General features: G+C 44.2%; 1 long non-coding RNA gene across 1 annotated transcript in view; it reads right to left on the reverse strand.

The window, feature by feature from the left end:
- Positions 1-527: 527 nt before the first annotated feature.
- Positions 528-26244, reverse strand: part of LOC123372460 — a 41603-nt gene continuing 15886 nt past the window's right edge. The window contains exon 3 of the long non-coding RNA XR_006580303.1: positions 528-609. This is a non-coding gene — a long non-coding RNA (uncharacterized LOC123372460). The remainder of the gene's footprint in view (positions 610-26244) is intronic.

The following is a 26244-nucleotide window of genomic DNA, read 5'->3' on the forward strand; positions in this document are numbered from 1 at the left end:
ATCTATTGGAGGCCAGAGTCATTCATGCATAGGTCCTGTGTCTCTACACTGGCTCCAGAATTCCTTGGTGCCTTATCCAGTTTCCTGGCAGCACAGTTCCCATGGAGTTGCAGTGTCAAAAGCTCCACCATTGGCCTGCCATTCCTGGGCCCCTCTCTCCTCACAAGGCAGGTTCCATAGCACGGAGGCAACCACACGGACAGCCTAAGGAGGTCTTCATGTTTGCTCAATGCTTGGTTGATTCGGGGATGATGCCAGCCAAACCCAAACCCTCATCAGCTATGGAGCTCTGACGCTGAGGAGAGCTCTGCAAGGGAAGGGGAATATGATGTTGCAAAGGTGGCAACTCCCAGCTCCCCATGGGCCAGCGGACATCTGCAAACAGAGACTCACCTGGGCAAGAACCCCCAGAATATGATTTGACCCACTGGGATGGGTAGAGAGAGAAGCACAGAGAGCAACAAATTCTGAGAGTCATCAGCACAATCACCTACCTGTCATTTGCAAAACTAATCTGAATTTTTTAAAGATATTGCCAGGTGATGGTTTCTGCCACTTTCTGACCATTTCTGTTATTCACAAGCTTGGGACTTTTACAGATAAGCAGGGCTGCAAAACAAACAAAGAAAAACTTCTGGTGCTGTAGCAGCAACTTTCCATTAAGTTTCCATTACATGGCATCACAGCAATAGGATGCTAAAAACATCTGATTGGATTAAAACTAAAACCCCATAGATACTATTTAGCCTCAGACAGCAGACGAGTTCCACATTTGCCAGTAAAACTGTCTGAGCACATTAATGACTTATGTGGCAAAGCTAATGCAATAAGAATTATGCAATATGTATCACAATTGCTAACACTTCTGTGCAAAGCTAATGATACAGTGGAGAGCTTGCCTGTGCGATATTAGGCTGGAAAATGATAATATATTTATTTCTCTCCATCTGTCCTCTTTCCTTTCTAGTTGCCTTCCTTCTTGTCCAGAAGGAAAGTTGGAAAAGAGGGTGTGAGCAAGCAGAGGAATTGAAGCATATTCCCCAGGCTTCTAGGCCAAGGAGGCAAAAGAACTGGAGAGAAGCAGTACGGATTGGGGCTTATCCAGAGGTCTAGACTCAGAATGCTTTTACCTCTTTCTTCCCGGCAGGTGGTGCCATAGCACTGGCAGCCTCCTTGATAGGATGGGAGAAGAGGGATATACACAGCTACATAACCAGCCTCTCTTCTCATGTGGTACCATAGCAGATCACACCAGCTGGTCACTTCAGCTGACATCCACTGGTTTAGACATAAGTGGGCCTCATCTCTGGGATTTCCTTCTTCCCATTGGTTCTCCATGGCCGAAATTTGCTGACCTGAAGGTTGCACTTGAAGATCTCTCTTTTCTCTGAGGGCTTTCCCTGGAGGGCTGAGTGGATAGGTGAGGATGGGGTAGAAATGATTTTTAGTTCTGAGGAGGCCCGGGAAAGTTTTAGTGCTTGTGCATCAGTCCATTTGGTCACAATGTAACCTTTGATGAAGTGCGAACATGCAAGTCCTTGGTGTAGTAACCAGGTGGAGTCTCTGGGCTGGCCGCTGGACAGAACAGCGGGGGAAAGTAGCCTTGTGTGATCTTAAAGCACCCTCTTCTCCTGGAGGTCATGAAAGCATGGATCAAGGTGTCCAGGTCAACACCTCACAGGACAGGGCTCAACCTCCTGGCCAGACATAGACAGAGGATGTGTTTAGCAGCCATAGCTACTTCAGTATCCAGTAGCAGAGAGGAATCCAGAAGAATCCCATGGTTGTGAACCACCCTGATGATCTGAGAGCAGATGCTCTCAACAGAGGATGAGCTATTATGGACATGGCAAGTTCTTAAAAATACTGTCATCTTCCTTCCAGTATCACCTTTGCCTTACCTGGACTTAGCTTTAGCCAACTGCTCCTCATACAGGTGCTGATCTCAGGCAGGCGCCAGATACATTAGGAGATGCTGCTATTTATGTTTGTGATAGAAGAGATGTAAAGTTGAGTCCTGCCCAATCACTATTAACAGTTGAATCCAGGGTGTCTCACAAACTCCCCAACAGCTTCACATACATCTTCAGTGGGATGGGAGAGAGGAGTAAACCTTAGGGAGGACTGAAATCAAGATCCCTATTTATTACACTGCATGCATGTTATGCACGGCATAGTGACCTGCTAGAAAAAGCAGGATTTTAAAGCATCACGATTCTCCTGCTCAGTAATAATAACCACGATTTGCACTTAAATAGCAGCCAGGCATCTCACAGAACTGTTCAAACAAGAATTAAACCTCCCTGCAATTCGGTGAGGAAGATCAGCATTATTACTCCCGTAACAGATGGGTAAGCTAAACATCTACACTACCACGGTATGTCATTTGAGCATTGGCCTACTAAACCCAGGGTTGTGAGTTCAATCCTTGAGGGAGCCACTTAGGGATCTGGGGCAAAAATCTGTCTAGGGATTGGCCCTGCTTTGAGCAGGGGGTTGGACTAGATGACCTCCTGAGGTCCCTTCCGACCCTGATATTCTATGATAAGTCAACCTACGCTAGGCAACTCCAGCTATGTGAATAACATAGCTGGAGTCGACGTACCTTAGGTTGAGTTACCACGGGATCTAAACCGAGGGAGGTCGATGGCAGAAAGTCTCCCATCGACTTACCTTACTCTTCTCGTCGGGGTAGAGTACTGGGGTCAACTGGAGAGCGATCTGCTGTCGATTTGGTGGGTCTTCACTAGACCCGCTAAATCGACCACCGGTGGATCAATCTCATAGCATCGATCCCGGCTGTAGTGTAGACATAGCCTAAGGCACGGAAATCCTTATGTAAAACACAGCAAGTCAATGACACAGCCAGGCAGAATCAGGGGGTGAAATCCTAATCCCATTGAAATCAATGGGAGTTTTACCATTGGCATCAGTGAGGCCAGGATTTCACCTCAGAGACATGACTGCTAGTCTCTTGCTCTAACCACTAGCCCACACTCCTTTCCTTCCCCATGTAATGATCAGCAATATCCCCTCTGTTTACTGTGACTAGGTTACCACAGTGACTCATACAATTGTGGGAGGAAACTACTACACAAAAGGAACGGGTACAGAGGAAAATTTGCAATAATTTATACTTTAAACTGTACCTAAGCCAGTGTAATGCCAATGACCTAGCTCCATCCACAGGTCTGGTGCATCATCTCCTTCCCATCAATGTCCCTCCCATCCCAAAAGCATTCAGGACTGTGCTATTATTTACTGCCTAGCGGCCTCTGTACAGTGCCTAGCATGAGAGAGAGTATCTCAGCTATAATATATAAGGAAGAAGGGAAATGACTTGCCAAAGGACACAAAGCGAGTCAGTGGCAGAGGCAGGACTAGAGTCTAGGCGCTTGGGTCAGTGCTTTATTCACTGAACCATGCCACCTCCCTACAGCATGAGATTTCAACAGTCGCTTATGTTCCATGCACTGCAGGTGTTATTCCACCCCTTTTCAAACCGAAGGTGCATCTCTGCATCCAGTCTCTCCATCTGTCTATATTTATGTTTGGTTTTTATGCAGTACCTCATGTGAAATGCAAAGTTTTAATAATGGAGAAATGATCATTCAGTGAATTTCACTGCAATAAAAATATGCTGGGAAGAAACCAAAAAGGGGAGAAAAAAATTAGGAACATTTAACACTTGGAGCGAGGGAAATGAAATATTTAATTAGCCGTAAATGCAAGGAGGGGTCCCCGAGTCCCCCACTTTCCTCCTCAGCAGAAATCAAACAACTTTTACACACCGCGTCGCCTTCAGTACAATATGCTAATGACGTCCCTGATGCCCTCTTCAGCTGATCAAACTTAATTGTCTGTGTCAGGCTGCCAATTAATGAAAGGATCTCCTATAGTACCAGCTTCCATAGCTACCTTAAAGGTTAATTGAATCATGTAAGCCCAATGCTCTGGCGAACACAACTTCAGGTTGCCATTCAAAGCTGAGGTCTGTAGGGGCAACAACTAAAGGAAAAGTTTAATTGTTAAGCCGCCAAATCTAACAGTTGCATTAGGAAAGAAAAGATCTTTCACGCTCCTCCTCTCCCCTTTTTTAAAGCTTCAGAATGTGTGTGTGTGTGTGTGTGTATTTATTTTGCAGTGTCTAGATCGGGGTGAGCAAACTATGGCCCACAGGCCGCAGCTGGCCTGTCAGACCTTTTAATCCAGCCCTCTAGCTCCCACCAGGAAGCGGGGTGGGGTGCTTGTCTGGCTCCACCCGGCTCTTGGAAGCAGCGGCATGTACCCGCTCCAGCTCCTATGAGTAGGGGCAGCCAGGAGGCTCTGCATGCTGTCCCTGTCCCAAGTGCCGGTTCTGCAGCTCCCATTGGCTGGAAACCTCAGCCAATGGGAGCTGCAGGGGTGGTGTCTGCAGACAGGGCAGCGCGCAGAGCCGCCTGGCTGCACCTCTGCATAGAAGCCGGAGAGGGACATGCTGCTGCTTCCAGGAGCTGTGTGAGGTAAGTGCTGCCTGGAGCCTGCACCCCTGACCTCTTCCTGTGCCCCAAACTCCCCAGTTCCAGTCTGGAGCACCCTCCTTCACTCCAAACCCTCATACCCAGCCCCACCCCAGATTCTGTGCCCCCAGCCAGAGCCCTCACCCCTTCCCACACCCCGCACCCCAATTTCGTTAACATTCATGGCCCGCCATACAATTTCCATACCCAGATGTGGCCCTCAGGCCAAAATGTTTGCCCATCCCTGGTCTAGACTGTTAACATTTCTCTACCAAGGGATAATTATTAAGGACCAAACTCTGCCCCTTGACAGTCCTCCACTCTGGTCAATGTGAGATGTACTCCCAGGTCCAAAGGCAGAGTTTGTCCTTTAGTCTGACATCATATTATCCTATAAAATGATCACCTACCCACTAGAAAACCAAAATACATTCAGAGTCACCGAGCCAGTGAACCATCCTGTAACAAGACAGGAGCAGAAGCAGCAAGAACAATCCTGAGCCAAGAGATGTACAGAACCAAACCAAACTCAAAATCATGTATATGTATCCCTTCTACCTAGCTTATGTACCTATATGGCCCCCATTACCATAGTAGCTGAGTACCTCCCCGTCTTTTTTTTTTTAAAGAAAGGAAGTACCAAGGCCACACAAAAAATCTGGCACAGCCAAGAGTGCCAGAACCTCAGTAGAAGTGTGGGGGAGGCCCACGAGGCCCTGCCACCTCTTTGGCTCCACCCAACTCCTCCTCTTCCCCTGTGACCCCACCCCTCCATGGCTTCAGCCCCTGCTCCTCCTCTTTCCTCGAGGCCCCGCGCCCTGGCCAGGCCAGAAGCCAGAGCCAGGCTGTGGGAAGAGTTGCTCAGGGAGCCCACGCTGCTTTAGAGAGCCCTGGGCCCTCCTGAGCAGTGCAACCCAGGGGGCAGGGACATGGGCTAGGGGCTGCTCTTGGGCATCCTGGCCCACTGCCCAGGGTGAGAGGAGGGTCCAGGGCTCCCCACAGCGGCCCAGGCTCCCTGGGCGGATCTCACTATGGTTTGACTCTGGCTTCTGACCTGGCCAGGAGGTGGAGCATTGGGGGAAAGAGGAGGAGCAGGGGTGGGGCCACTGAGAGGAGCCAGCACCAGGAAAAGGCTGGTGCCCTTGACACGGGCTGCGCTTCATGGCAGAGGAGCTGATCACCTCCCCCCACTGCGAAGCGCAGCCCCTGCCTGGGCTGCTCCATCCATGGGGGGGACTGGGGGGTGGGCATGGCCCCTTCTGGTTCTGGTGCCCCTGGACAAAGCAGGGAATTGACCCAGGATCTCCCAGGTCCCAGGCTAGCATCCTAACCACTGGGCATTCCCTTGCCCCACCCCATTCCACTTGTGTTTGGACCCTGTGTCAGGTCTATTTACGCTGTAAGATCTTTTGAACACAGATCTGTCTTTTTGGTATGTTGACTAAAGCATTTTGACATTTTGGGGTGATGTAAAACTTATTAGAACTGGTTAACTTTTTGTGTGAAAAATTTTCTGGCTAAAAAATACAGTTTACTTGAAACCAAATTTTCTTGCAAGAAAATGTCAACTCCCCTTCAAATAATAAAGGTAATAATTGGAGATATACCAATCTCCTAGAACTGGAAGGGACCTTGAAAGGTCATTGAGTCCAGCCCCCTGCCTTCACCAGCAGAACCAATTTTTGTCCCAGATCCCTAAGTGGCCCCCTCAAGGATTGAACTCACAACCCTGGGTTTAGCAGGCCAATGCTCAAACCACTGAGCTATCCCTCCTCCATCCTATATAATAATTTTTCCTGTGGGAAATTTCAAAATTAAATTTTTTGTTTTGAATTGACAAAGGTTTCATTTTTTAAAACCAAGCAATCAGAATGGCATTTTAAGTTGATTCTGTTTCTAAATTTCAATTCAAAATAACTGGTTCAAAATTTCCTGCAGAAAAAAAATCAAATTTTTCAACAAAAGACATGTCAAATAAAGATTTTTCATCTGAAATTTCTTGTGGGAAAAATTTCAGTTTCCCAACCAGTACTACAAATGATTAGTGAAAAGTCTAGCTGGGATCAGATTATTCTTTAAAATCTCATTTGGAAATTTGACATATACATATTGTAATGATAAAAATACTTGTTTTTCTAAAAGCTATGCTCTAGTTCAAACAGGAATTATTTAAAGGAAGTTCTGCTCACTTGTATAACACAAGCCACAGACTAGATGATCACAGTGGTCCATTCTGGCCTTAGGATATATGAATAAACATTTTCACCTGCAGGATCTCTAAATGCTGGAACAAAATGCTAACTAAAGCACAATACAATGTCATGCAAATCAAGGGCCTCGTCTTGCTCGCACCCTAGAAGCCCAAATAACCTGTCATTGTGTGCAAGAAGCTGGGAATGGGTGACATGGGATGGATCACTTGATGATTACCTGTTCTGTTCATTCTCTCTGGCGCACCTGGCATTGGCCAGAAGACAGGATACTGAGCTAGAAGGACCATTGGTCTGACCCAGTATGGCTCTTCTTATGTACTTATATATATACAAATGCTAGACGTCTAAATACTAAGATGGGTGAACGTGAGTGCCTGGTATTAAATGAGAATATTGATACAATAGGCATCACAGAAACTTGGTGGAACAATGATAATCAGTGGGACACGCTAGTACCAGGGTACAAAACATATAGGAATAACACAGTAGATCATGCTGGTGGGGGAGTGGTATTGTATGTGAAAAAAATCAGAGTCAAATATAGTAAAAATCCTAAATAAATCAAACTGTACCACAGAATCTCTATGAATAAAAAGTCCATGCTTGAATAATAAGAATATAGCAGTAGGAATATACTACCGACCACCTGACCAGGATGGTGGTGATGATCGTTAAATGCTCTGGAAGATTAGAAAGGCTCTAAAAATTTTAAAAACAAACAATAATACTGGGGGATTTCAACTATCACCATATTGACTGGGTACATGTCACCTCAGGGCAGGATGCTGAGATTAAGTTTCTAGACATTGTTAATGACTACTTCTTGGAGCAGCTAGTCCTGGAACCCACAAGGGGTGAGGCAATTCTTGATTTAATTCTAAGTGAAGGACAGGATCTGGCCCAAGAGGAGAATATAGATGAATCACTCGGTAATAGCGACCATAATGTAATTAAATTTAACATCATTGTGGAAGGGCAAATACCAAAGAAGCCCATCACAGTAGCATTTAACTTCAGAAGGGCAACTGCACAAAAATGAGGAAGCTAGTTAAATAGAAATTAAAAAGGTACAGTCACAAGAGTGAAATGCCTGCAAGCTGCATGGAAACTTTTTAAAAACACCATAATAGAGGTTCAAACTAAGTGTATACCCCAAATTAAAAAACAGAGTAAGAAGACCTAAAAAGTGCCACCATGGCTAAACAACTGAGTAAAAGAAGTGGATAGAGGCTAAAAGGCATCCTTTAAAAACTGGACGTCAAATCCTAGTGAGGAAAATAGAAGGGAGCATAAACAACAAGTCAAGAGGGACAGGCCAAAAAAGAATTTAAAGAGCAACTAGCAAAAGACACAAAAACTAACAGCAAGTTTTTTAAGTACATCAGAATCAGGAAGCCTTCCAAACAATCAGTGGGGCCACTGGACAATCGAGGTGTTAATGGAGCACTAAAGGAAGACAAAGCCATTGCGGAGAAGCTAAATGAATTCTTTGCCTCTGTCTTCACTGCAGAGGTGGTGAGGGAGATTCCCACACCCGAGCCACTCTTTTTTAGGAGACAAATCTGAGGAACTATCCAGGAATGAGGTGTCAGTAGAGGAGGGTTTGGACCAAACTGATAAATTAAACAGTAATAAATCACCAGGACCAGATGGTATTAAGCCAATAGTTCTGAAGGAACTCAACTATGAAATTGCAGAACTATTAACTGGGGTATGTAACCTATTACTTAAATGAGCGTTTATACCAGATGACTGGAAGATAACTAATCTAATGCCATTTTTTAAAAAAAGTTTCCAGAGGCGATCCTGGCAATTACAGGCCAGTAAGCCTAACTTCAGTACCAGACAAATTGGTTGAAACTGAAGTAAAGAACAGAATTACCAGACACATAAATTAACACAATTTGATTAGGAAGAGTCAACATGGTTTTATAAAGGGAAATCATGCCTCACCATCTATTAGAATTCTTTGAGAGGGCCAACAAATGTGTGGACAAGGGTGATTCAGTGGATACTTGGATTTTTGGAAAGCCTTTGATATGGTCCCTCACCAAAGGCTCTTAAGCAAGGATAAGAAGGAAGGTCCTCTCATGGATCAATAACTAGTTAAAAGACAGGAAACAAAAGATAGGACTAAACGGTCAGTTTTCACAATGGAGAGAGGTAAATAGAGGTGTCCCAAAGGGATCTATACTGGGAGCTGTCCTGTTCAACATGCTTCTAAATGATCTAGAAAAAGGGGTTAACGGTGAGGTGGCAAAATTTGCAGGAGATACAAAATTACTCAAAATAGGAAAGCTCAAAGCAGGCTGCCAAGAGTTAAAAAGGAATCTCACAAAACTGGGTGACTGGGCAACAAAATGGCAGAAGAAATTCAATGGTGATAAATGCAAAGTAATGCACACTGGAAAACATAATCTCAACCATACATGCAAAATGATGAGGTCTAAATTAGCTGTTACACTCAAGAAAGCGATTTTGGAGTCATTATGGAGAGTTCTCTGAAAACATCCACTCAGTGTGGAGCAGCAGTCAAAAAAGGTAATAATGTTAGGAACCATTAGAAAAGGGATAGATAAGACAGAAAATATAATGCCACTATATAAATCCATGGTACGCACACACCTTGAATACTGCATGCATTTCTGGTCACCCCATCTTAAAAAAGATAAATTAGAAATGGAAAAGGTACAGAGAAGGGCAACAAAAATTATTAGGGGTATAGAACAGCTTCTATATGAAGAGAGATTAAAAAGACTGGGACTGTTCAGCTTGGAAAAGAGACGAATGAGGGGTGTATATTACAGAGGTCTATAAAATCATGAAAGGTGTGGAGAAAAAGCGTTATTTACCCCTTCACATAACACAAGAACCAGGAGTTACCCAATGAAATTAATAGACAGCAGGTTTAAAACAAAAGGAAGTATTTTTTCATACAACGCACAGTCAACCTGTGGAACTCATTGCCAGGGGATGTTGTGAAGGCCAAAAGTATAACTGGGTTCAAAAAAGAATTAAATAAGTTTGTGGAGGATAGGTCCATCAATGGCTATTAACCATGATGGTCAGGGATGCAATCTTGTGCTCTGGATGTCCTAAGCCTCTCACTTCCAGAAGCTGGCTGTGGATGACGGGGATGGATCACTCGATAACTGTTCTGTTCATTCCCTCTCGGGCACCTGGCATTGGCCACTGTTGGAAGACAGGATACTGGGCTATATGGACTATTGGTCTGACCCAGTGTGGTTATTCTTATGTTGGTGTTCCTTCTTATGCTTATGTTTGTGTTGCTTATGTGTAAGTGATCTCTAATGGTGGTAAGAGTGAAATGACATACACCCCTTCAAACCAGAGAGAAGATCATGTGACTACAACACCATCTCCTCTTGTTCAGCTCTTCTGGAGGAAGCCATGGAGGGAAGTTGCCTAGTGTATCCCTTAGGACAGTGGTTCTCAAACTGTGGGTCAGGACCCCAAAGTGGGTCATGACTCCATTTTAATGGGGTCACCAGGGCTTTAATGGGGTTACACTTGCCGGGGCCTGGGCTTCAGCCTTGGGCAACGGGGCTGAGGCTTCGGTTGCAGCACTGGATGGTGGGGCTCAGGTTACAGGCCCCCCGCCTGGGGCTGAAGCCCTGGGGCTTCGGTTTTGGCCCCTCAGCCTGGAATGGTGGGGCTTGGGCCTCAGCTTTGCCCCCCCAGCCAGGGCTCAGGCAGGATCATGTCGGTCCCCTTTCTGGGGGTCATGTACTAATTTTTGTTGTCAGAAGGGGGTCACGACGCAATGAAGTTCAAGAACCGCTGTCTTAGGAAGACACCTTCTCTTGTGCCACTGACAGCATATAGGGCAGAATCTAGTCCATGGTGTGTTTGTTTCATGTCACTCCTGCAGTTATGGTCAGTAAAAGGCAGTACTATTACTGTGGGGTGAACAGAGTCAATCAATACCATTTCCAGGAACATCATCATTCAGGATGTCAGTGGCTATCAGTCTGGAGACAGGTTGAAGAGGAGGAAAAGAGTGTGTGGGCCTCTAAAAACCAGAGGGATAAAATATGTCTGCAAATATTTGAGGCTATAAAGGCCAAGGAGGGAAAGGAATTGTTCACCGGGACAAGGGACAATATGATCACACAGAGCACAGAAAAACACAGGTCAAGTATCACACAAAGACTCCTATCTGTGAGATATTTTAGTGTGTAGAATAGTCTCCTAAGGAAAAGCTTGAAGCTCTGTCACTTAAAAGACATCACTGACGACCATCTATGGCCTTCATCACAGTAAGATCTAAGCACCTTACAATCTTCAATGTATTTATCCTCATCAGACTCCTGTGAGGTAGGGCAGTGCCATTATTCCCATTTTTCAGATTTGGAAAGTGAGACACTGGGAGACTACATGTCTTCCCAAAGAGGCACAGGTAGCCTGGGACACAGCAGGGATGTGAATTCAGATATCCTCAGTTCTTTGCTAGAGCCCTAACTGCTGGATTATCTTCCCTCTCCAAGTAGCCTGTCTAACACTTTGGAGAACATGTTGTAGGATCCAGCCCTGCACCAGCAGATTGATTTATTTTTATTATTATTCTCATCGTGCAAAACATCCCAAAGTCACATCACAATGAACAATAAATGCAATGCATGAGAGTCACTGGCCAGCAACCTTCCTCCATGTTGTGTGGTCCTCACACAGCCCTGAAAAGCACACCGCACCGCAACCTGTCCAGTCAGCCACATCATCAAACCACACTTCCCGCAGGCCCCCCTCACCTAGGCTACCAGTTCCCGCAACACTTGCTTTGGCAATCTTCCTCAGCCGAACCACGTGTCCTACACATTTTTCGTCTCGTTGCCTTGATGATATCAAGTATCATCTGGTTATGCTGTAAGTTTCGGCACTTATCTCATTGTAAATCATGCGCGAGGTGTAGCTAACATGCAGCAACCACTTCCTGCAGAACAAAGCATTGTTTTCCAACCAGCGAGGCTTGACTTGGAAGCAGGACGTAAAGGGCACCTTTGGACTATAGCACCCCAGCTGAGAAAGGAATAAAATAGTGAAATCCAGTAGGCATAAGGACCCAACACCAGCTGGGACAAGGGACAGATCGAGCATTTACCTCTCCCTCCTACTGCCTATTTTACCCCCTACCCAATCCTAAGGAAATTCCTCTTTTCTCCTTCCTGTTCACTGCCCAGCAATGGAGGGTTGAGAAATGCTGCTTCAAGAGACTGCAGAGGTACAGACTGGCCAACTGAGCACCCCACTCCAGTATCCCTCAGTTTACTTTCTTCCCTCACCCAGCCACCAGCATCAGCACCTCAGCCCAGCACCCACCATTCCCCCAGCCACAACCCAAGAGGCCCAAACACACACCCTGCATCCAGCACTCAAAAAGCACCCTGGGTTTCCCACAATCCTTTGCAGTCCCTGGGAGATGAGACTTCCCAGCACGTCACCTATCAGGCTCTATATTCCACTGGCAGGAAGATGTAGTCACAGACAGCGCTGCCCCATTTGACTTCATCTGAGAAGGCCATTGAGGTCAGCTGTGTTTTCTCCTTTCTGTCCTGTGGTTTCATCTGAATTGGGAATGGGCAGGTATAGAGACCAATGACTTGAACACAATGACCTCTTTTTCACCAGCAACTCTTGATCCTCTCTCAGTGTTTCTTTCCTGTCCATTAGCTGATTGTTGTTGTTGTTGGGGGGTGTTTCTGACCCACTGAACCCATATCTCTATTACTTATTCTTGTAGCTCTTCTCCAGCACCCCAAATACCTTGTTATGAGTGCTGAAATGAACTGATGAAATCCATTAATGAGAAAACAGTGCGTTCAGAGACACATGTGCTTTTCATCTGTTCAGCCAATCATTGTGTTCCCCTTGTATGCATTTGATGCGTCTTCACATTTTGAACCATGTGAAAATGAAACCTTCTGAAGACACCATTTGAGGTGTCTAGCAAAAATCAGTTGTCTAGCAGAAGCGTCACACAAGAAACACAGCAGAGAACTGGACTAGAAACAGCACAGGGATGCTTTAAAATGGAAGTTCAAGAAACAAAGCTCAAAGTAATTCATGGAGCTAGCCCACCTTACACCAGCAGAGGTTCTGGCCTCAAAGGAGTTTATCCAATGTACCTTTCCAAACTCTTTGTATTTTAATTTTGATTTAATGTGCATGTGTATTTTTCTGTAAATATTGATCATGAGCATGACCTTGGCTTGAAAAAGTTTGTGTCACCTTTATATTAACATGCCCTTACAGGGAATAGGAACGTAGCTCTTTCAAAAATCAGTGCATTCCTTTCATTAGTCTAACAGTGTTTTCTCTTTTCCGAGGATACTCTGGCATTTCTCTTTCTCCCCCTCCTTGTATGTATACAAGAATTGCAATGATGGTGGTGGTTTGCACTTAACTGACATTGTCTGCATGTTGGCAAACAGAAACAGACATGCCCACCCCTTTAACAAACTCCTGTAAACTGATCTATTATCAACGGCAGGGCCCTGCTGTATAGCTGGCGGGCACAGTAATTAATTTCTATGCATATCATTGCCAGGATCACTTACTGATCCAGGGAGCAAGATCAGAGATGTCACACCATAAATTGAGTCAGAGCCTTCACCTCTGTGTTCAGTGTGCAATTTTACACACACTTGACAAAGTAACAAACAGGAGGTAAAAAAGGCAGCGGTTCCCCTGGGTGATGGACGGGGGGAATTGGCCCAATAAATTGTTCCCTGTAAAAAGCAATGTTTTCCTCATTAAAAGGCAGTGAATTCTCTATTGCTTTTCATTAGCTCTGGCCTTGCTAGACGTGAGGTTTAATTGGCAGTGTGTTTACAGGAGGCTGGCCCCAGAGGTGAAGGAGACAAAGAGGCTGGAAAGAGATTCTTATTTATTAAGGAGGTGACAGGCAGCTGCTTAATAAGTTTTTTTTTTGTGGGTCCTGGAAGAAGTTGCACCATGAAGAATGACTAAAAGGGTTTGACCCTTTATTTGCCATTGCTTAACAATTGCATCCATCTTTACCGCCTGATTTTAATGTTTCTAACCCTCCCCATCTTGCAAAGAAAAAAAATCACTGTTTCAAAAGGAAGTTGCCAAAACTCATTTTACATCTGATATTCAGCTGCAATAGGCATCAGTTTGTTCAGGACAGATTCTTTCTCATCCAGACCTTCCAAGCATGTTCTCTATGTTGAGAAGGGAATTTACAATGGCAAACGTTCTGCAGGTCTTGATTCATATTTGGGTACATGTAACATGCATCATTTTCTCAGCATCAAAGGGAAAATCTATGGTATAGCAAAAATTCAGGAGGGTCACCAAACATTAAGCTGTGGAAAGACTGGCCACTTACACGTCTCATTACCAGGTGGTTTCATAAAAGCTTTTGGCAGGCACAAGTCACAAAAATAGATACATTTAAAATATAGGACAAGAGGGATTAGGTGAGATCACATAGAAAAAGCAAACAAAACACGGTCATCATTGAGAAAACCAATAACAAAAAGAACCCTACCAAAACAAAACACTACACTGCACTGCACACACAATACTCCCCCTGGGAAAAGAAAGAATGAACAAACCACACATGACAGATGTTAGTCATGTCGCTTAATGCACTACTGAAAGGTGCTCAGATGCTACGGTGATGAGGACAGCATAAGAACATGCAGAGAATAAAATTGCAGGATAAGGTTAAGAACCCAAGACCCTCAGAAGTCAGAGAGCCTGATTCTCTTCTCATGCTGTTTTATGTTGCTGTGGCTCCATTGCCTCTAGCAGAGTTTCCCCTGGTGTAAGTGAGAGGAGAACTGGCCCGAGAAGCCCCCAAATTTAGGGGATTTAAAACTTAGGGGCAAAATGTAAAGAGTTTAATCTTGATCTTTAGGGGCAGCGTGGCGTGTCTGACCATAAACCAGGTTTACCCAGTGCAGGGCAATGTTGCACTGGTGTATAACCAAAGAAGAGGCATGTTCCCCATGCATCCTCCCTGCTGCTAGTGCGGCTAGGGAAAGGGTGTGGCTACAGAAAAAAAGAGCAAGGTAGGGATGCCCCTCTGCCACAGTGCTCCTAGCCTACATTTTCAGTCCCTTGTGGCCATTACTGCCCTCTGGCTGCTCTAACATAGCACAGGGGAGAAGCAAGTGCAGAGCAGCACCATGATCAGGGCTGTGCAAAACGAAAGCTTTAGGCAATTTTTGTTCACCTGGCCCTGATTTACATTCTGTGTATCGTGGCCATGCCCAAGGCCCCAGAGCTGGAGCAGAGTGACATTAGTGCCTAATCTGTATAATTTATGGAACAGATTTAATAACATGAACAAAAAAGCTTATGGTTCACACAGAGAAAATACACAAATAGAAAATACTAACCAGGTGCCACATGGCCTTGTTAACATCATGACATAAACCTCAATTTTTAGAATCTCCTGCCTTTTTAGAGCTTGGTTTCCCAAACTTAATGTTGCATTAATAATAATGCTTGCATTTATAGTAGGTGGGACTCTCAGGCCTGCTTTGGAACAGATGCCGTGAAATTGCTAACATTGCATCTCTGAGCAATCCTAATGCCTTGGAAAGCCATGGTGAACTCTGGAGTCTCAGCCTTTTGATTATCTGGGAGTCCAATATAGCACGTCTAGTGGTTTTGTAAATTCCAACAAACATAGATGACTATGGGGCTGTTTTCTTCATCTTGGTCTACATCTTCACTGCAGAAGTAACTCAAATTGTCTACACTCGAGTTACTCTGCTAGAGTTAACCTACCTTGAATGAGAGTGGCCACACTGCAAAACAACATATGCGAGACAAACAGTGATTGTATTAGCCACAGAAAGCCTTTGCCCCAGCCAACTTGAGTTAAAAGCACCACACTCGAGTTATGAGGTTTTGTGTGCAGACAGGACCAACACGAAGGGCAACGCTTGTGCTATAACAAGTTAACTTTGCAGCAAAGACAAGACTGAGAGCCAAGAACCTCTGAATGGCAACTGACAAGGGGGTGCAGAGGGGTAGAGATATCTCCTGATCTGGTATGTACATTTGGGTTCACCAAAGAATGTCACATGAGATCTCAGATCAACTAGTTATCAATATCATTGTCACGTGTATGTACAGGTACTATGGAAGGAGCCATGTATCTGTGCAAAAAAAGAACTAGATAAGTTAATGGAGGATAGGTCCATCAATGGCTATTAACTAGGATGGGCAGGGATGGTGTCCCTAGTCTCTGTTTGCCAGAAACTGGGAATGGGTGACAGGGGATGGATCACTTGATGATTACCTGTACTGGTCATTCCCTCTGGGGCACCTGGCACTGGCCACAGTTGGAAGACAGGATACTGGGCTAGATGGACCTTTGGTCTGACCCAGTAGGGCCTTTTTATGTTATGTTCTTATGAAGAATACTGTTTTAATTAAATGTTTTTGCATGACTAACATGTTTTATAAGAGATTTAGCTTATAGCCCACTTTAAAAGTATGCTGATAAATACTGGCACCACAAACAGCATACACCTGACACTGGCCACTGTCGGAAGACAGGATACTAGTCTAGCTGGTCCTTTGGTCTGACCCAGTATGGCCATTCTTATGTACCAGAAAATTATGTTCTAAAGCATGTAAATTAAAAGCAGGCCACCAAAAGGTGACATTCCTTAGACCAGTTCCTCCAGACAGGAGGTAAGAAATCTTTCTGTCAGGATATAAATTAAAAACTGGTAGCTAACACAATGAATGTCCATTTACATGTGAAGTCAAATGTTAACGAAGAGATGTGAAGTCAATGGTGAAGGAGAACACCAGAAAAAAAGAAACCACAGGATGTTATCCTGTCTGTGAGTAAAAACAAATGAACTTGGGGGTGTTTCTAGAAGGCAAAGAAAACACCCTGCCATTCTTTACTTAGGAAGTAAACAGACAGTGAAACGCAGTCATGAAAGCGGGGTTTCAGCCAGTTTTTGTTGAAAATGCTGAACAGGACTTTGGGTGAGAAACTTCTTTGAACAGGAGGTTAATCTTTTAGTTAAGTTTAGTCTCCAGAAAGTGTGTTATGATTTTGTTTTATATATAACCAATTGTTTTCAATATCCTGACTCACTATCTCCTGAATCTCTAGTCTTTGATGATAATCTTATTCTTGTTTTCGATATAAATATAGCTCAGTGCTATGTACTAAGCAAAGCACTGGTCCTGAATTGAATCTTACATGTTGGTGTGTATTGTTCCTCTGGGAACAGTAGGCCCGGTAACTCTGTGAATGTTCAGTGGATAAGGGGTTAAACACTACAGGGACCGCCCTGACGAGTTAGGGGTTGGTGTGGTGCCTGTCAGTACCTGTACAGAGTGCAAGGCCTGCAGAGACCTGGAAAGTAGCACTTATGTTGCTAGAGGTTGGTGGATTCAGGGACCCGATCCGCACCAAGCATAGATAAGGCTGCTTCATGCAAAGGGTAGATAGTGGTGGGGTACCCCAGGGAACATAAGAACATAAGAGTGACCATACTGGGTCAGACCAAAGGTCCATCTAGCCCAGTATCCTGTCTGCTGACAGTGGCCAATGCCAGGTGTGCCAGAGGGAATGACCAGAACAGGCAATCACCAAGACAACAAAAATGATTAGTGGGCTGGAGCACATGACTTATGAGGAGAGGCTGAGGGAACTGAGATTGTTTAGTCTGCAGAAGAGAAGAATGAGGGGGGATTTGATAGCTGCTTTCAACTACCTGAAAGGGGTTCCAAAGAGGATGGATCTAAACCTTTCTCAGTGGTAGAAGATGACAGAACAAGGAGTAATGGTCTCAAGTTGCAGAGGGGGAGGTTTAGGTTGGACATTAGGAAAAACTTTTTCACTAGTAGGGTGGTGAAGCACTGGAATGGGTTACCTAGGGAGGTGGTGGAATCTCCTTCCTTAGAGGTTTTTAAGGTCAGGCTTGACAAAGCCCTGGCTGGGATGATTTAGTTGGGTTTGGTCCTGCTTTGAGCAGGGGGTTGGACTAGATGACCTCCTGAGGTCCCTTCCAACCCTGAGATTCTATGATTCTAAGTGATCCATTCCCTGTTGCCCATTCTCAGCTTCACAAAGCATCCACACAGTCAAGACAACAGCCTCATACATGGCAGATATGAGCCTTCTGCCACACCATGGATACTTTAGATGAGATCTACAAAGATATCTGACTTCAGTGGCGACACTCTAGATATAGACTTGACTTCCATGAAGTTACACCAGACTGACACTTGGCCAGTTATGCTCTTGAGGGCTGATTGTCACTTAGAATGTGAGCCTGTGTTCCGCATTGTGTCTGCTGTCATTTCAGTTTATGCTACTCGTGGGGGACACCACGAGAAAATAGGAGACGTGTCTCCCACATATTATGCTGAGAAGAGTCAAACCTCCACCCCTTCCAGTAAAAGAGATATTTGTGCATATTCAGTGCAGTATATGGAAAGGGGCAAGGGAAACACAAGGCCATCTCATTAATACGTGTGATGGGTGAACCTCAGAAGATTCAGTTCAAATAAGCTCACAAAAGTTTAGATGCCTGACCACACTATCAATATCTGAACTGGCTATGCTTGCAAAAGTGGTCTGGACAGAAGCAGCAGCACAGGACTGGTTAAAATTTTGGATATTGATTTTTTTTAATTGAAAAATTAATATTGAAAAAAATTAATTGATTTTTTACAAAAGCAAAATATTTTGTGAAAAAATTCATGGTATTTTAGAAAATTCTCCCCCTACATTTGTATTGAAATTGTTATCAAAATGGTTATCAAAAAATTTTCATTCACAAAATTAATTAATTAAAACTCACAATTTTTTTTAGGGGGGGGAATTGTTTCAGATATTTCAAACTGAAAAAAAAATTCAAAAATGCTTTGTTAAACCACTTTTGTATTATTTGACTAGCTCTACAAAAGAATGATCAAAATTTCTGCCACTCAGAAGAGGTTTGAATTTTGGAGGGAAGTACTGGCTTAAAATTGTTTATTCACAACAGTTTAAGTGTCCCCTCTTAATTTTAACTGTAAATGGGGCTCAACCAAAATCCCAAATCTCATCCTGCTGAGTCTTTAAATTGACATGGGGTGTCTTTCTGAAAGAGCTACTCTACTTCAGCCATGAGCTGGGCTTGATACAGGAATCACAGAGTGAAGTCCTAATGGCTTGTTACGCGTGCGGTCAGACGAGATGACCAATGATTGGAAAGGCCTTTCTGGACTTCAGAATCTATGAAACCTTCCTCAACTTTGTGAAATTTTGAATCAGGATCCAGATCCAAATATGACAACTCAGGGCTATCCCTAAATTTAACACAAAGCATATTCTATAGCTCATCACCTGTCAGAAAAAGCTATCCGTTTCTTACCTCCAGACATGCATATGTACAGGAGTATATTTTTAGTCTGTCTGCTTCTGTATATCCACCTATTTTCCCCCCTAAAAAAGGACTTAACAGATCCTACCTGAGAGCTCATAGATGTAAAGCTTTACATAAATCATTTAACACTTCTAATACAAATCATTTGTTTTGAAATCCAGATGGTGTGAATGGATCATGGGGGAGGTTTGGTGTCAGTGGACTAGGTCGTAGGCAGTCAGGATAGTTGGTTAGAGCAGGAGTTAGGCCTACTGGTCGAAGTCCGAATGCCAGAGCCAAAGGTTGAGGCAGGGCCAAGGTTTGGAACCAGATTACCAGGAGTCAGGGAAGGCAGGAACAGGGCTGGTTCTGAGGTAGAAGCAAGGCTGGGACAGGAATGGGAACAAGATTGGCTGCAGGGCAAAATCTGGACTGGAGCTGTGGAGGAGCAGAGCAGTACTGAGCTGGTGCAGCTGAGGGCCTTACTCCTGACAATAGGCCAATCTGGGAAGGGACAGTACAGACAATTACAAAGACATATGCCCCCACCGCTAACACCATCCTAACATGGTAATGAATGTAGGTGCTCCAAAACTACACTGGTGGGTACAGTATAAGAATCTAGATTCACTAATTCATTCGGAGGAGTGAACCAAAAACCTGCCCTTGTAGCAAATAACTTTTCCAAATAATATTGCAAATCAATGTTCCAATATTTATCCTTTCTTTATTTTCAACTCTAATACAAAAATATTTAAGAGTAAAATGCCTCACTCGAGGCTTGTTGTGCTTACAAGAAATACTAGTGAAATGGGAGCCTTAAAATTAAGTAGCATGGAGTGTCTAATAATTAATTGGATTTTATATCCATTGTTTATTTAATGCAACTTTAAAACTACATTAAGAAACCAGAAATGAGCAGCTTAGCATGAAAATGAGCTAGATGGGTTCCAACGATAGGCAGGAATTAGCACGTTGGTCAGATGTTCAGGATCATTCTAACCAGAAAACTTGGGGTGGGGGATTATTATTATTCATGCTGCCGTAGAGCTTAGAGGCCTCAACTGAGATCAGGGCCCCACTGTGCTATGTGCTGTACAAACACATAGGGAGAGATGACCCAGGCCTTGGAGAGGTAATAGACGAAGAAAGTATTATCGCCGTGGGACACTGAGGCCCAGAGAGATGAAGTGACTTATCCAAGTTCACACAGGGAGTATGTGGCATAAAAGGAAACTGAACCCAAGTTTCCTGAGTCCCCGGGCTCCTGAGCCCAAGGCCAGTGCCTGAACAACAAGCTCCGCACTCCCTCTGCAGAGATACATGATGGTGACTGGTGTAAGGAAATAGATGAGAAAAGTTCAGAGGACTCAGGAAGAGAGCAATGGAGGGTTCTTGGAAGAGTACTGGGGTGACTGGCAGGAGGGGAAATAATGGGGGGCTCTGAGAGAAAAGATGGGGGATAAGGGGCCTGTTGGACTGAGTCAGCTTGAAGAAGACAGCTTGAGTAACTATGAAAGAGGCCTGGAGCTGAGCTAACTATTTCAAATTTACTTTGTAAGGAACAGAACCCAGAAGTGAAATCTTCTTATTAATCTACAAAGGAGAAAAATGTCAGCACCAATGTGAACATTCAAGCGATTGGTGGTGGATCCTTTATTAATCCGCAACCAAAGAGGGCCATTGACAATACCATAGCTTAGAGCAGATTTATAGTCACCTACAGTCCCACAGCCAGACAATGAAGCAGTGAGAGATTGGGAGACCAGTAGTGGTGGCTGTGGGAAGGAGGAGGGAAGGCTTGTGGCCAGGAGGAAGATGGAGGAGGGTTGGATTCTTTGGCAGAGCCAGTTTAGCCCTCCCTGCCTTCTCTGACCAAAAAGCCCTCTTCTCCAGCAGACTGAGCAGGACATTTGATCCATGCTGCTGAGTCTAGCCCTTCCACAGGCCAATAAAGAGAGAGGCAGAAAAGCCAGAGTGGGGAGAATGGGCAAATCAGTCCAGAGTAAATATCTCAAAGTCAAGAGCCGTGACTAGATCACAGCCTGACTCTATGAAACAAAAGAATCTTGAATCACTGAGGGATATATTGTAAAAGTCCTTCACAGTGAGAGAACAATCAGACTACATGCGCACACATTGCACGCACAAATTTCGGCACTTACATATGCAAACCGAGCCATTCTATCTGCCAGTGGAAGTTCAGGCACGCAACTGCCTGATCTGGGCATGTAAATACTGGTCAGATCCTCAACTGGAGGACATCAGCTTGTAGCTCCACTGAAGTCAATGGAACTATGCCTGTTTACGCTAGCCGAGGACAACATGGTTAATGTTTGGTGCATTTAGCTGGCAGATGTGCATTTTGCATGGTGGTGCCATTGCACAGGGCTTTGAACGTTTGGGCTTTAAGACACATTTCCCTGGTGTCAGCTGTTACTGTGGCCAATCCAAAACAAGTTCCAGGATATTCCCATTCTACCGCGTTAAATTCCTTTAAACAGACCTCCCTGCTGTATGTTAAAGGGGTTTTTTTTGTTTTTTTTGTTTTGTTTTTTTTGTAGCAGCTGGAGTGAATTACTTCCTTTCCAAATCTCTGTATTTACTTTTCTTCACATGGCACCATCTGCTTCAATTCAGGTGAGCAGAGTTTGCTGTGAGTGCTGCCCCCTGCAAGCTCTGCCTTCTTTTCTGACACTTGCATTAGAGGTGTTTTTCCCTGAGAGTTTTGTGTAGGGTGCAACAAGCCAGATTCTCCCCTGGAGCTATAGAGATTGACAGCAATGGGGAACCCAGAATTATCTTTATAAAAGGAAAATTTAAGATGACTATCAGCAAAATATTCCTAGACATAAAATCTATCAGATTAGACTGTTAATAGTTTCTTCAGGGAGGATGCCTCATCGCTTGAGACATTGAGAGCTAACTGGACAAAGTTCTAGAAAATTTACTATAAAGAGCAATCCTGCTTTAGCAGGAAACTTAACTTTCCTATCAGTTTGTAGAATTCTATAACCAAACAATCCGGACAAACTTCTGATTATGTAAGGTGATGTGAAGTAAGTGCACTGGTGATAAGACCAGTGTCCTTCACAAAATCAAAATGTATTCATTCCAACTCACTCTGACGCTCCCTTCCCTGGACTGTACTTCAAAACCTCAAAATCACTGCCAATGCCATTACAAAGAGTTAGCAAAGTACAGTGCACTCTTCAAGTGCTAATTTCAAACTCAATGCCTGATTTATACTATGGCATCATGATTGATTGAGTAGATTAAGTATATTATTGATCACCTTTAAGGAAAACCTACACTTACAGAGCTACACCGCAACGAGGGGCAGTCGGATTGCCCAGCGCTTTGAAAGGAATCATTAGCAGTCTCTACTATGTTAAGCAGCAATTAACTGAGGAAGGCTGCAGATCAAACAGCGTGGTCTCTGCAGATGGAAACTATCCCTCTGTTCTTATAAATTCTTGCTGCTTGCCTTACTGTTAAGGTTATAAAGACAACTATACAAAACGGCTATCTACCTCAACACAGAGCATAGCTGTATTTACTAGATACTGCACTCTGTCCAGTGGTGGTTCTTGGCTGATCATTACAAATACCTCCAATTACATTCACATGTTTGGGGCCTGATCCATGCAGTTCAATGGTCTTGAACTTGATTCAAAGACTGGCAGTGAATCCTGGCTCCACTTCAGTCAATGGGAGTTTAGCCACTGCAGTCTATGAAGCCAGGATTTCACACTGGGAGTATTTCCATAGGAAATTTTAATGGGCTTTGGATCAGGCACTTGTCTGCACCAGCCTTTCTAACTACCAAGGACTGACTTTCTCTCCCCGTCTACATTTCACTTTCAATTAAGCCTAACAGGATGAAAATAAGCAAAGTGAAATTGAGGCCGGGGCTCAGAGGAAAATGCCCCAATGACAAGATCTATTTTACTGTGGCAAAGGGCAGGTCTACACTACAGCTGAAGTCGATATAGCTTCCGTCACTCAGGGGTGTGAAAAAGACCGACACCCATCCCCCGAGCAACACAAGTTTTGCGCTGTCCACACCAGCACTACGCAGGCAGGAGATGCTGTCCCACCGACATAGTTTCCACTTCTCGCCCAGGTGGAGTAACTGTGCATTGGTGCTGCTGTAGCCCTGTAATGTAGACTTGCCCAAAGTCTCCAAAGGGAAGTGGTGAAAATCCCATCGTTTCAGGCATTTAGGGGTAGATGGGACAAAGCACTCCTGAATATATTTTAAGGAACACATCTTCACCCGCTCTGGGAGAAAGAGCAGACCATTTAATAAATCTCAAACTCCAATGTCTATTTCCAAACACTTTGTACTTGGAGATAAATTATTGGTCATTCACAAAATCAGCTGGAAAAGAAGGATATAGTCACAAAATTTAAACACACAGGAGTTTCAATGAATTATCATCATGCTATTGTATATTCATTTATTGATGCCCAAAGGAATTGGAGGTGCTTCCTGCAGTCTGACATTGATAGGATTACACACAGTGAAGAATGAACTGAAAGGGGGAATGGTGTGTATATAACAACCGCCAGCACCGGTCATCAGCATGAATACAACCCAGAACCAACAGCACAAACTTCTTTACTTCTTAACCTAAAGAAGTACATTCATTAGCTGGCAGCAGTAGCAGACATTTATCTTCCATGCATGCCAACAACCAGAGAGAGATAATGCTCACACACATTTAGCCTGTGTGCTATATACATCTCTGGAACTGAAAGTGTAAGAGATGTCGGGGAGTGGATCTCTGTCTGTAGCCATGTATTTCTAGTGCGCCACCACCACCACAGTATCTGGATTCCAAATACAAAATAATCACTCCAATTTGTGTCCTTGCCATTCCATTCAGGTGCTGTTACACAGAATGGGAGGGGAGAGTTGCTTTCAGTTTAGTCACAGGTTAGGAAGAATCCCTATATCTATGTATGGCAGTGCTTTCTAGGGTGTCCTGCTGAATGAGTATTACATGAATGCTCAAGCTGATCCTTAGCAATTCTATCGTTAGACCAAAAAGTGCCATGGAAACTTAAAAACCTTTTACGTGTTGAAGGGACTCCCCCTCTTAAGTATGGTTATGTCACTCAATACTTTGTCTCAGAAGTATTATTAGAATTATTTTACATTTATGTTGTGGTAGAGGCTTTAACCAAGATCAAGGCCCCATTATGCTAGGCGCTGGACACGCAGATAGTAAATGGCAGTTTCTGCCTGTAAGTGTGTAGGTGTGCATGGCCGTCCCTCGCTGTCGATCTCTGAGGGCGGCCACGCCCCTTTTCTACACAGCCCCAGAATGCTTACAATCGAAGAGCCAAGACACAACAGGTGGGTGAGGCAAATCAGTGGGCAGAGAGAACAAAGGTAACAAAAATAATTGGATATTTTAGCAATTTCCCCCCAACATTTGCATTTGTGACATCTCTTTAAAAATCATTATACCCTGGTCATAACCATCTCATTGTTATCTTACCTTGTGCTCCCTGCCCTCCATCTGATTGTTGTATGATCCTGTTGCCTCTCATCTTATACTTCGATTGCAAGCTCTTTGAGGCAGGGGCTGTCTTTTTGCTGTGTGTTTGTACTGCACCTAGCACAAGTGGGGGCATGTGGGGTGTCTCCGGGAACTACTGCAATGCAAATAAAATAATAATTATAGGAGTCCAAGGCCAACGCAGCTGTTAATGCAATATTGGCTTAGACTTTTTTGCATGAATACTTCACTCTAGTGCCAACTCAAACCCTACGATAATAGCACAACACCTGATATAGCTTCAACTGAAGTCAATGGCCAAACTCCCATTGACCTCAGTGGGATCAGGATTGGGCCCTAAGTGTGCAGTTTTGTGTTCTAATTTATATGCATGCAATAAAAAATTAAAGTATTGACCGCATAAAACACATTTTACATCCCATTACTGCAGTAGGCACAGAATTTACGCAGGCTTTTTCTGCAGCCTGTGTGCGTGCTGAACTGCCATTAATGTTAATGGGAGTTACACTCTCATAGCAGCAGCGGACTAGGCCCCAAGGAATGGGAACCTTTACAGCACTGCTACTTTCTTTACTGAGTACACCGTAGCCTTCAGTTCCTGAAAACTCTTCAGGCCTTTTTAACTGCAATGAATGATTTCAAAAGCCAACAGGAAATGCCATCTGCTTTCAGATGGGTGACCTGTACATTATCATACAGGCTGAAAGGCTGCTTATACATCGCAGTACATAACAGGCAGTCTGAGGGGGGAAATCCAGCCAAGGATGTGAAAGTCTTTCTGTCGTTAAGCTGATAACAGTATCTTGTCGTGATTTTTCTTCTGGTGCCCTGATACCTGAATCAAGAGGAACTATACAGGTCTCTCTAACGGCAAGAGAGGATTTGGTCTCAGGAGCAATAAAGTGGCACTTTTGAATGGCTGCCTAGGTAGGAGATCCAAATAGCTATGGTGACTTGACATCTCCACTGCCGGAGACCAGGCACTGCAGAGGGGACAGATAGCCCTGATTAAGGGGTTATACAGGGTTTAAGACCCCGTTCTGATTTTTGTTTAAGTTATTTTCCCCTCCCTGTGGATTTCCTGTCTGAAATGATTTTCTGCCCTATAGCCCATGTTCATTACACTGTGTGAGGTAACATGATGCTCTGTGATTAGCACACGAGGCACCTTAAAACTCTCTGGACTCAATTTGTCTCTGGTGAGCTTCCATCAGTTTAGACCTAGAAATGAGATACAAGCACCTGTAGGATGGTGAATGGTGCTGTATAAATGCCTGAGGCACATGCACACACAGAGAAATGGATGATACAGCCAGCCCAAGCCAAAATCCCAGATCTAAACACCTCAGAACATTAGTGAAACTCCCCTGCATCTAGATCTGCAGTTTGCATCTCTCTCTCTCTCACACACACACACATTTACACTTTTGAACATTCTGTGGTTTGGTCTCATCTCTCACTGGTAGGGAAGCTCTGTGGCAGAAGCTATGGAGGGTAGGGAGCTCTCTACTGGTATCTGTTGGTGAACAGGGGAAACAGCAGACAAGCTCCATAGACAAAGGAGCTCTCCTCCACCAGCTATTGGTGAACAGGTGAAAGTATGGCAAAAGAGAGAGCTTCATAT

Source organism: Mauremys mutica, chromosome 6 (genome assembly GCF_020497125.1).
Source record: "Mauremys mutica isolate MM-2020 ecotype Southern chromosome 6, ASM2049712v1, whole genome shotgun sequence".
NCBI lineage: Eukaryota > Metazoa > Chordata > Testudines > Geoemydidae > Mauremys > Mauremys mutica.